The following is an 11,736-nucleotide window of genomic DNA, read 5'->3' as shown; positions in this document are numbered from 1 at the left end:
CCAGAAATATATAATGGTCCATACTTTGCCCGAGTTTAGATGACGCAAACTGGGGTTCAACGCCAGCTCTCTACCCTATTCTAGAGTTAAACGCCAGAAACAGGTTGCAAAGCAGAGTTAAACGCCAGAAACAGGTTACAAACTGGCGTTCAACTCCAAGGAAGACCTCTACACGTGAAAGCTTTAAAGCTCAGCCCAAGCACACACCAAGTGGGCCCAGAAGTGAATTTCTGCATCATTTACTCATTTCTGTAACCCTAGTAACTAGTTTAGTATAAATAGAACTTTTTACTATTGTATTCAGAGTCTTTGGATCTGATCTTTGATTAGTTTTATGCTATCTTAGACCTTTAGGGAGGTTGGCCATTTGGCCATGCCTGGACCCTCATCACTTATGTATTTTCAACGGTAGAGTTTCTACACACCATAGATTAAGGTGTGGAGCTCTGCTGTTCCTCATGAATTAATGCAAAGTACTATTGTTTTTCTATTCAATTCAATCTTATTTCTTCTCTAAGATATTCATTCACACACAAAAACATGATGAATATGATGATTATGTGACGCTCATCATCATTCTCACTTATGAATGCGTGCCTGACAAACACTTCCGTTCTACACGCAAACAAGCTTGAATGTGTATCTCTTAGCCTTCTGATCGTGAGATCAGAGTCTTCCTGGTATAGGATAGAACTATTGGCGGCCATTCTTGAGATCCGGAAAGTCTAAACATTGTCTGTGGTATTCCGAGTAGCATCCGATAGGATGGAAAGTAGCCATTGACAACGGTGATGCCCTATACAAAGCTTGCCATGGAAAGGAGTATGAAGGATTGGATGAAAGCAGTTGGAAAGCGGAGGTTCAGGAGGAACGAAAGCATCTCTATACACTTATCTGAAATTCTCACCAATGAATTACATAAGTATCTCTATCTTTATTTTACGTTTTATTTATCTTTTAATTATTAAAACTCTATAACCATTTGAATCCGCCTGACTGAGATTTACAAGGTGACCATAGCTTGCTTCAAGCCGACAATCTCTGCGGGATCGACCCTTACTCACGTAAGGTTTATTACTTGGACGACCCAGTGCACTTGCTGGTTAGTTGTGCAAAGTTGTGACAAAGAATTGAGAATATGATTGTGCGTACCAAGTTGTTAGCGCCATTGAGATCAAAATTTCGTGCACCAAGTTTTTGGCGCCGTTGCCGGGGATTGTTCGAGTTTGGACAACTGACGGTTCATCTTGTTGCTCAGATTAGGTAATTTTATTTTAATTTTAAGCCTTTTGTTTTTGTTCTTTTTATTTTCGAAAAATTTTCAAAAAAATACAAAAAAAAATATATTTTCCAAAAAATTTAATTTATGTTCTTCAGAATTTTTAAGAAGGAATTCTAGAGTTTCATGAAATAAGTTGAAGCCTGGCTGACTGTAAAGCCATGTCTAACTCTTTTGGACCGAGGCTTCCACTAATCAGCACAGAAGCAAGTTGAATGAAGTATCAGCTGTTGTATGTCTGATTGGTATCTGCTAAAGCTTGGCTGGCCATTGGCCATGTCTAGTGTTTTGGACCGGAGCTTTCACTGAAAGCTTGGCTGGCTAGTGAGCCATGTCTAATTCCTGGACCGGAGTTTTAGACTAACATTGCAAGATTCCTGGAATTCCTATAAAAAATTTTGAAATCCTTATTTTCCTTTTCAAAAGAATTTTCGAAAAAAAACTAAAAAAATTAATAAAATTATAAAACCAAAAATAATTTGATTTTTCTTGCTTGAATCTAGTGTCAAGTCATAAGTTTGGTGTCAATTGCATGTTTATCTCTTTCTTGAATTTATCAAAAATTCATGCATTGCATTCTTCATGATCTTTAAGTTGTTCTTGGTAAGTCTTCTTGTTTGATCTTTAAAATTTCTTGTTTTGTGTCTTTTCTTGTTTTTCATATGCATTTTCAATTTGTTAGTGTCTAAAGTTTGAAAATTTCTAAGTTTGGTGTTTTGCATGTTTTTCTTTTCCTAAAAATTTTCAAAAATAAGTTCTTGGTGTTCATCTTGACATTCAAAGTGTTCTTGGTATTCATCTTGACACTCATAATGTTCTTGCATGCATCTTTTATTTTAATCCAAAATTTTTATGTTTTGCATCAATTTTATGTTTTTCTCTTTCTTCATTAAAATTCAAAAAAAAAAATATCTTTCCCATATTTTGCTCATAATTTTTGAAAATTTGAATTGATTTAGTCATAAAGTTTAAAATTCAATTGTTTCTTATTAGTCAAGTCAATTTTCAGTTTAAAAATTCTGTCTTTTTTAAAGCTTTTTCAAAAATCAAATCTTTTTCATTTTCTTCTTTCATAATTTCGAAATTTTCAAAATTTATTTTCAAAATCTTTTTCTTATTTCTATTTCATATTTTCGAAATGAATGCAAACAATTAATGTGATTGATTTAAAATTTTTAAGTTTGTTACTTGCCTAGTAAGAAATGTTCAATCTTTAAACTCTAGAATCATATCTTTTTAGTTTCTTGTTAGTCAAGTAATCAACTTTGATATCAAAATTCAAATCTTTTTAAATTTCTTTTTCAAATCTTTTTCAAAATAATTTTCAATCACATCTTTTTCAAAATCAATTTCAAAATCTCTTCTAACTTCTTATCTTTTCAAAAAATTGATTTTCAAATCTTTTTCAATTTACTACTTGACTTTTTGTTTGATTTTAAAAGTTTACTATTTCAATCATATCTTTTTCAAAACTACCTAACTAATTCTCTCTCTAATTTTCGAAAATCACCTTCCTCTTTTTCAAAATATCTTTTCAATTAACTATTTGTTTTAAATTTTAGTTTGATTTAATTTTATTTTTATTTAAGTTTTCGAATTTTAACTTTAATTTCAAATTAAAAACAAAAATACTTTTATTTTAATTTATTTAATTTTTGAAATTCTCTCCCCTTCATCTCTTTCTAATTAATTTTATTTATTTACTAACACTTCTCTTCAACCCAAGAATTCGAACCCACTCTTCCCCTCTGTGTTTGGATTCTTATCTTTCCCTTCCTCTATTCTTCTCTTCTTATACTTACAAAAGGAATCTCTATACTGTGACATAGAGGATTCCATATTTTCTTTTTTGTTTTCTTCTTTTTCATATGAGTAGGAACAAGGATAAGAACATTCTTGTTGAAGCTGATCTTGAACCTGAAAGGACTCTGAAGAGGAAGCTAAGGGAAGCTAAAGCACAACTCTCTGGAGAAAATCTGACAGAAATTTTCGAAAAAAAAAGGAGACATGGCCGAAAATAATAACAATCCAAGGAAGATGCTTGGTGACTTTACTGCACTAAATTCCAATTTACATGGAAGAAGCATCTCAATCCCTGCCATTGGAGCAAACAATTTTGAGCTAAAGCTTCAATTAGTTTCTCTGATACAACAGAACTGCAAGTTTCATGGACTTTCATCAGAAGATCCTTTTCAATTCTTAACTGAATTCTTGCAGATCTGTGATACTGTTAAGACCAATGGGGTTGATCCCGCGGTCTACAGGCTTATGCTTTTCCCATTTGCTGTAAGAGACAGAGCTAGAATATGGTTGGACTCTCAACCTAAAGATAGCCTGAACTCTTGAGATAAGCTGGTCACGGCTTTCTTAGCCAAGTTCTTTCCTCCTCAAAAGCTTAGCAAGCTTAGAGTGGATGTTCAAACCTTCAAACAGAAAGAAGGTGAATCCCTCTATGAAGCTTGGGAGAGATATAAGCAACTGACCAAAAAGTGTCCTTCTGACATGCTTTCAGAATGGACCATCCTGGATATCTAAGATGTCATTGGACCATTCTGCAGGTGGATCCATTCACCTAAAGAAAACGCCTGCAGAAGCTCAGGAACTCATTGACATGGTTGCAAATAACCAGTTCATGTACACTTCTGAAAGGAATCCTGTGAGTAATGGGATGCCTCAGAGGAAGGGAGTTCTTGAAATTGATACTCTGAATGCCATATTGGCTCAGAATAAAATATTGACTTAGCAAGTCAATATGATTTCTCAGAGTCTGAATGGATTGCAAGCTGCATCCAACAGTACTCAAGAGGCATCTTCTGAAGAAGAAGCTTATGATCCTGAGAACCCTGCAATAGCAGAGGTGAATTACATGGGGGAACCCTATGGAAATACCTATAATCCCTCATGGAGAAATCATCCAAATTTTTCATGGAAGGATCAACAAAAGCCTCAACAAGGCTTTAATAATGGTGGAAGAGACAAGTTTAGCAATAGCAAGCCTTTTCCATCATCCACTCAGCAACAGACAGAGAATTCTAAGCAGAATCCATCTAGCTTAGCAAATATAGTCTCTGATCTATCTAAGGCCACTCTAAGTATCATGAATGAAACAAGGTCCTCCATTAGAAATTTGGAGGCACAAATGGGCCAGCTGAGTAAAAGAGTCACTAAAACTCCTCCTGGTACTCTCCCAATCAATACAGAAGAGAATCCAAAAAGAGAGGGCTAGGCCATTACCTTACTTTGTGTGGCCGAACCCAAAATGGAGGAGGAAGACGTGAATCCTAGTGAGGAAGACCTCCTGGAACGTTCAGTGACCAATAAGGAGTTTCCCTTTGAGGAACCAAAGGAATCTGAGGCTCATCTAGAGACCATAGAGATTCCATTGAACCTCCTTTTGCCCTTCATGAGCTCTGATGAGTATCCATCCTCTGAAGAGGATGAAAACATTACTGAAGAGAAAGTTGCTAAATACCTTGGTGCAATCATGAAGCTGAATGCCAAATTATTTGGTAATGAGACTTGGGAAGATGAACCTCCCTTGCTCACCAATGAACTGAATGCATTGGATAGGCAGAAACTACCTCAAAAGAAATAGGATCCTGGTAAATTCCTAATTCCCTGTAACATAGGCACCATGACCTTTGAGAAGGCTCTGTGTGACCTGGGGTCAGGAATAAACTTAATGCCACTCTCTGTAATGGAGAAACTTGGGATCTTTGAGGTGCAAGCTGCCAGAATCTTATTAGAGTTGGCAGACAACTCAAGAAAATAGGCTTATGGACTAGTAGAGGACGTGCTAGTAAAGATTGAAGGCCTTTACATCCCTGCTGATTTCATAATCCTAGACACTGGGAAGGATGAGGATGAATCCATCATCCTTGGAAGACCCTTCCTAGCCGCAGCAAAAGCTGTGATTAATGTGGACAGAGGAAAGTTGGTCCTTCAACTAAATGAGGACAACCTTGTGTTTAAAACTCAAGGATCTCCCTCTGTAACCATGGAGAGGAAGCATGAAAAGCTTCTCTCACTGCAGATTCAACCAACGCCCCCACAATCAAACTCTAAGGTTGGTGTTGGGAGGCCACAACCAAATTCTAAGTTTGGTGTTGAACCCCCACATTCAAACTCTAAGTTTGGTGTTGGAAGGTTCCAACAATGCTCTGAACATCTGTGAGGCTCCATAAGAGCTCACTGTCAAGCTATTGACATTAAAGAAGCGCTTGTTGGGAGGCAACCCAATGTTATTTAATTATATCTATTTTATTTTATTGTTATTTCGTGTTTTATTAGGTTGATGATCATGTGGAGTCACAAAAACTACTGAAAAATCAAAAACAGAATGAAAAATAGCATTAAAAATAGCTCACCCTGGAGGAAGGACTTACTAGCGTTTAAACACCAGTAAGAAGCATCCAGAAAGAAGCATCAGGCTGGCGTTAAACGCCAGAAACAAGCACCAGACTGGCGTTTAACGCCAAAACAGAGCATGGAAGTGGCGTTAAACGCCAAAAACAAGCAACAAGCTGGCGTTTAACGCCAGACATGCATGTTAAGGGCATTTTACACGCCTAATTAGAGCAGGGATGTTAAGTCCTTGACCCCACAGGATCCCCACATTTTCTTCTCTCATCTTTAAACCTTTTCATAACTCTCTTCCACAAATACCCCTCACCAATCACCTCAATCACTCTTCCCCATCACCTCTTCACCACTCATATATATCCTCTTTTCCCTCCCAAAACCCAACCCTAATGGCCGAACCCTAAACCTTCCCCCACTCCTATATAAACCCCTCTTTCCTTCTTCATTTTCACACAACACAACCCTTTCTTCTTCCCGTTGGCCGAATACACACCTCTCTCCCTCTCCTCTACTTTTTCTTCTTCTTCTCCTTCTTTCTTCCTTCTTTTGCTCGGGGACGAGCAAAAATTTAAAGTTTGGTGTGGTAAAAGCATAGCTTTTTGTTTTTCCATAACCATTAATGGCACCTAATTCCAGAGAAACCTCAAGAAAGAGGAAAGGGAAGGCAATTGCTTCCACCTCTGAGTCATGGGAGATGGAGAGATTCCTCTCAAAGGTCCATCAAGATGGCGCACAAAATTGTGATCATCAACAATGGCGCCAAAGGACTTGGAGCTCTTAAACATGAATCACACTTTGTCACAATTCCGCACAACTAACCAGCAAGTGCACTGGGTCGTCCAAGTAATAAACCTTACGTGAGTAATGGTCGATCCCACGGAGACTGTCGGCTTGAAGCAAGCTATGGTCACCTTGTAAATCTCAGTCAGGTGAATTCAGATGGTGATGGAGAATTGATAATTAAAAGATAAATAAAACATAAAATGAAGATAGAGATACTTATGTAATTCTTCGGTTGGAATTTCAGATAAGCGTATGAAGATGCTTTGTTCCTCCTGAACCTCTGCTTTCCTATTGCCTTCTTCCAATCATTCATACTCCTTTCCATGGAAAGCTTTATGTTGGGCATCACCGTTGTCAATGGCTACTTCCCGTCCTCTCAGTGAAAACGTTCCAAATGTGCTGTCATCGCACGGCTAATCATCTGTCGGTTCTCGATCATGCTGGAATAGGATCCATTGATCCTTTTGCGTCTGTCACACGCCCAACAATCACGAGTTTAAAGCTCGTCACAGTCATCCCTTCCCAGATCCTACTCAGAATACCATAGACAAGGTTTAGACATTCCGAATCTCGGGAATGACCACCAATAATTCTAGCCTATACCACGAAGGTTCCAATCTTAGATTAAAAACCCAAGAGATACACATTCAAGCTTGTTTGCATGTAGAACGGAAGTGGTTGTCAGTCACGCGTTCATAGGTGAGAATGGTGATGAGTGTCACATAATCATCACATTCATCATGTTCTTGGGTGCGAATGAATATCTTGGAGAAGAAATAGACTTGAGTTGAATAGAAAAACAATAGTAATTATATTAATTCATGAAGAACAGCAGAGCTCCACACCTTAATCTATGGTGTGCAGAAACTCCACCATTGAAAATACAAAAGTGATAATGGTGTAAGCATGGCCGAATGGCCAGCCCCCAAGGTCTAGGGACGAAACGTCCAAAAGATCTCCCCAAATATAATAGTAAAAGGTCCTATTTATAGAGGACTAGTAGCCTAGGGTTACAGAAATATATAATTAATGCAGAAATCTTCTTCCGGGCCCACTTGGTGTGTGCTTGGGCTGAGCATTGAAGCTTTCACATGTAGAGACTTTTCTTGGAGTTAAACGCCAGCTTTTGTGCCAGTTTGGGCATTTAACTCCAGCTTTTGTACCAGTTCTTGCGTTAAACGCCAGAATTCTTGAGCTGACTTAGAACGCCAGTTTGGGCCGTCAAATCTTGGGCAAAGTATAGACTATTATATATTGTTGGAAAGCCCAGGATGTCTACTTTCCAACGCAATTGAGAGCGCGCCAATTTGGTATCTGTAGCTCCAGAAAATCCACTTCGAATGAAGGGAGGTCAGAATACAACAGCATCTGCAGTCCTTTTTCAGCCTCTGAATGATATTTTTGCTTAGGTCCCTCAATTTCAGCCAGAAAATACCTGAAATCACAGAAAAACACACAAACTCATAGTAAAGTCCAGAAGAGTGATTTTTATTTAAAAACTAATAAAAATATAATAAAAACTAATTAAAATATACTAAAAATATACTAAAAATAATGCCAAAAGGCGTATAAATTATCCGCTCATCACAACACCAAACTTAAATTGTTGCTTGTCCCCAAGCAACTGAAAATCAAATAGGATAAAAAGAAGAGAATATACAATGAATTCCAAAAACATCTATGAAGATCAGTATTAATTAGATGAGCAGGGCTTTTAGCTTTTTGCTTCTGAACAGTTTTGGCATCTCACTTTATCCTTTGAAGTTCAGAATGATTGGCTTCTATAGGAACTCAGAATCCATATAGTGTTATTGATTCTCCTAGTTAAGTATGTTGATTCTTGAACACAGCTACTTTATGAGTCTTGGCCGTGACCCTAAGCATTTTGTTTTCCAGTATTACCACCAGATACGTAAATGCCACAGACACATAACTAGGTGAACCTTTTCAGATTGTGACTCAGCTTTGCTAGAGTCCCCAATTAGAGGTGTCCAGAGCTCTTAAGCATACTCTTTCTGCTTTTGGACCACGACTTTAACCACTCAGTCTCAAGTTTTTACTTGACACCTTCACGCCACAAGCACATGGTTAGGGACAGCTTGGTTTAGCCCCTTAGGCCAGGATTTTATTCCTGTGGGCCCTCCTATCCATTGATGCTCAAAGCCTTGGATCCTTTTTATCACCCTTACCTTTTGGTTTAAAGGGGTATTGGCTTTTTCTGCTTGCTTTTCTTTTTTTTCGCATATATCCTTTCTTTTCTGCAAGCTTTTCACTGCTTTTTCTTGCTTCAAGAATCAATTTTATGATTTTTCAGATTATCAAATAACATTTTTTCTTTTTCTATCATTCTTTCAAGAGCCAACAATTTTAACATTCATAAACAATCAAATTCAAAAATATGCACTGTTCAAGCATTCATTCAGAAAAACAATAGTATTGCCACCACATCAAAATAATTAACTGTTTTAAAATTTGAAATTCATGTACTTCTTTTCTTTTTCAATTAAAAACATTTTTCATTTAAGAACGGTGATGGATTCATTTTCATAGCTTTAAGACATAGACACTTAGACACTAATAATCATGTAATAAAGACACAAACATAAATAAATATAAAGCACAATTTTCAAAAAACAGAAAATAAAGAACAAGGAAATTAAAGAACGGGTCCACCTTAGTGATGGCGGCTTGTTCTTCCTCTTGAAGATCTTATGGAGTGTTTGAGCTCCTCAATGTCTCTTCCTTGCCTTTGTTGTTCCTCTCTCATGGTTCTTTGGTCTTCTCTAATTTCATGGAGGAGGATGGAATACTCTTGGTGCTCCACCCTTAGTTGTCCCATGTTGGAACTTAATTCTCCTAGGGAGGTGTTGATTTGCTCCCAATAGTTTTGTGGAGGAAAATGCATCCCTTGAGGCATCTCAGGGATTTCATAATGAGGAGTTTTCTCATGCTCTTGTCCATGAGTGAGATCTCTTGTTTGCTCCATCCTTTTCTTTGTGATGGGCTTGTCCTCATCAATGAGGATGTCTTCCTCTATGTTAATTCTAGCTGAATTGCAGAGGTGACAAATGAGGTGAGGGAAGGCTAACCTTGCTACATTAGAGGACTTATCCGCCACCTTGTAGAGTTCTTGGGATATAACCTCATGAACTTCTACTTCCTCTCTAATCATGATGCTATGAATCATGATAGCCCGGTCTATAGTAACTTCAGACCGGTTGCTAGTAGGAATGATTGAGCGTTGGATGAACTCCAACCATCCCCTAGCCACGGGCTTGAGGTCATGCCTTCTTAGTTGAACCAGCTTCCCTCTTGAATCTCTCTTCCATTGAACGCCCTCTTCACATATGTCCATGAGGACTTGGTCCAACCTTTGATCAAAGTTGACCCTTCTAGTGTATGGGTGTGCGTCTCCTTGCATCATGGGCAAGTTGAATGCCAACCTTACATTTTCCGGACTAAAATCTAAGTATTTCTCCCGGACCATTGTAAGCCAATTCTTAGGGTCCGGGTTCACACTTTGATCATGGCTCTTGGTGATCCATGCATTAGCATAGAACTCTTGAACCATTAAGATTCCGACTTGTTGAATGGGGTTGGCGAGAACTTCCCAACCTCTTCTTCGGATCTCATGTCGGATCTCTGGATATTCGCCCTTTTTGAGCTTAAAAGGGACCTCGGGGATCACCTTCTTCTTGGCCACAACTTCATAGAAGTGGTCTTGATGCACCCTTGAGAGGAATCTCTCCATCTCCCATGACTCGGAGGTGGAAGCTTTTGCCTTCTATTTCCTCTTTCTAGAGGTTTCTCCTGCCTTTGGTGCCATTAATGGTTATGGAAAAATAAAAAAAACTTTAGCTTTTACCACACCAAACTTAGAAGGTTGCTCGTCCTCGAGCAAACGAAGAAAGAAGAGAGTAGAAGAAGAAGAAATAGAGGAGATGGATTGGGCTTTGTGTTTCGGCCAAGGGGGAGAGGTAGTGTGTATCTTGTGTGAAAATGAAGGAGTGAAGATGGGTTTATATAGGAGTGGAGAGGGGGGTAGGGTTCGGCCATTATGGGTGGGTTTGGGTGGGAAAGTGGTTTGAATTTGAATGGTGAGGTAGGTGGGGTTTTATGAAGGATGGATGTGAGTGGTGAAGAGAATGGTGAGATTTGATAGGGAAGGGTTTTTGGGGAAGAGGTATTGAGGTGATTGGTGAATGGGTGAAGAAGAGAGAGAGAGGTGGGGTAGGTGGGGATCCTGTGGGGTCCACAGATCCTGAGGTGTCAAGGATTTCTCATCCCTGCACCATGTGGCGTGTAAAACGCCCTTTGCTGCCAATCCTGGCGTTAAACGCCAGGCTGCTGCCCATTTCTGGCGTTTAACGCCAGCTTCTTGCCCATTCCTGGCGTTAAACGCCAGTCTGGTGCCCATTTCTGGCGTTAAACGCCCAGAATGGTGCCAGACTGGGCGTTTAACGCCCATTCTGCTACCCTTACTGGCGTTTAAACGCCAGTAAGTTTCTCCTCCAGGGTGTTCTATTTTTCATTCTGTTTTTCCTTCTGTTTTTGCTTTTTCAATTGTTTTTGTGACTTCACATGATCATCAACCTACAGAAAACATAAAATAATAAAAGAAAATAGAAATTTAACATAGATAAGTAAAGATTGGGTTGCCTCCCAACAAGCGCTTCTTTAATGTCAATAGCTTGACAGTGGGCTCTCATGGAGCCTCACAGATGTTCAGAGCAATGTTGGAACCTCCCAACACCAAACTTAGAGTTTCAATGTGGGGGTTCAACACCAAATTTAAAGTTTGGTTGTGGCCTCCCAACACCAAACTTATAGTTTGACTGTGGAGGCTCTTTTTGACTTTGTATTGAGAGAAGCTCTTCATGCTTCCTCTCCATGGTGACAGAGAGATATCCTTGAGCTTTAAACACAAAGGAGTCTTCATTCACTTGAATGATCAATTCTCCTCTGTCAACATCAATCACAGCTTTTGTTGTGGCTAGGATGGGTCTGCCAAGGATGATGGATTCATCCATACACTTCCCAGTCTCTAGGATTATGAAATCAGCAGGAATGTAATGGCCTTCAACCTTTACCAAGACATCCTCTACAAGTCCATAAGCTTGTTTCTTTGAATTGTCTGCCATCTCCAGTGAGATTCTTGCAGCTTGTGCCTCAATGATCCCTAGCTTCTCCATTACAGAGAGAGGCATGAGGTTTATGCTTGACCCTAGGTCACACAGAGCCTTCTCAAAGGTCATGGTGCCTATAGTACAAGGGATTGAGAATTTTCCAGGGTCTTCTCTCTTCAGAGGTAA

The 11,736-nt window shown here is 38.9% G+C and overlaps 1 non-coding gene across 1 annotated transcript; it reads right to left on the bottom strand.

Moving 5' to 3' along the window:
- Positions 1-3,679: 3,679 nt before the first annotated feature.
- On the bottom strand, positions 3,680-3,787 carry LOC148545804 (small nucleolar RNA R71). Its single transcript, XR_015900584.1, has one exon. It is a non-coding gene; the product is annotated as a small nucleolar RNA R71 (small nucleolar RNA).
- Between the last annotated feature and the right edge of the window lie 7,949 nt (positions 3,788-11,736).

Source organism: Arachis ipaensis, chromosome B9, assembly GCF_059453495.1.
Source record: "Arachis ipaensis isolate K30076 ecotype BB chromosome B9, ASM5945349v1, whole genome shotgun sequence".
Classification (NCBI taxonomy): Eukaryota; Viridiplantae; Streptophyta; class Magnoliopsida; order Fabales; family Fabaceae; genus Arachis; species Arachis ipaensis.
Note: the sequence above shows the minus strand (reverse complement) of the source record. Positions and strands in the feature narration are given on the sequence as shown.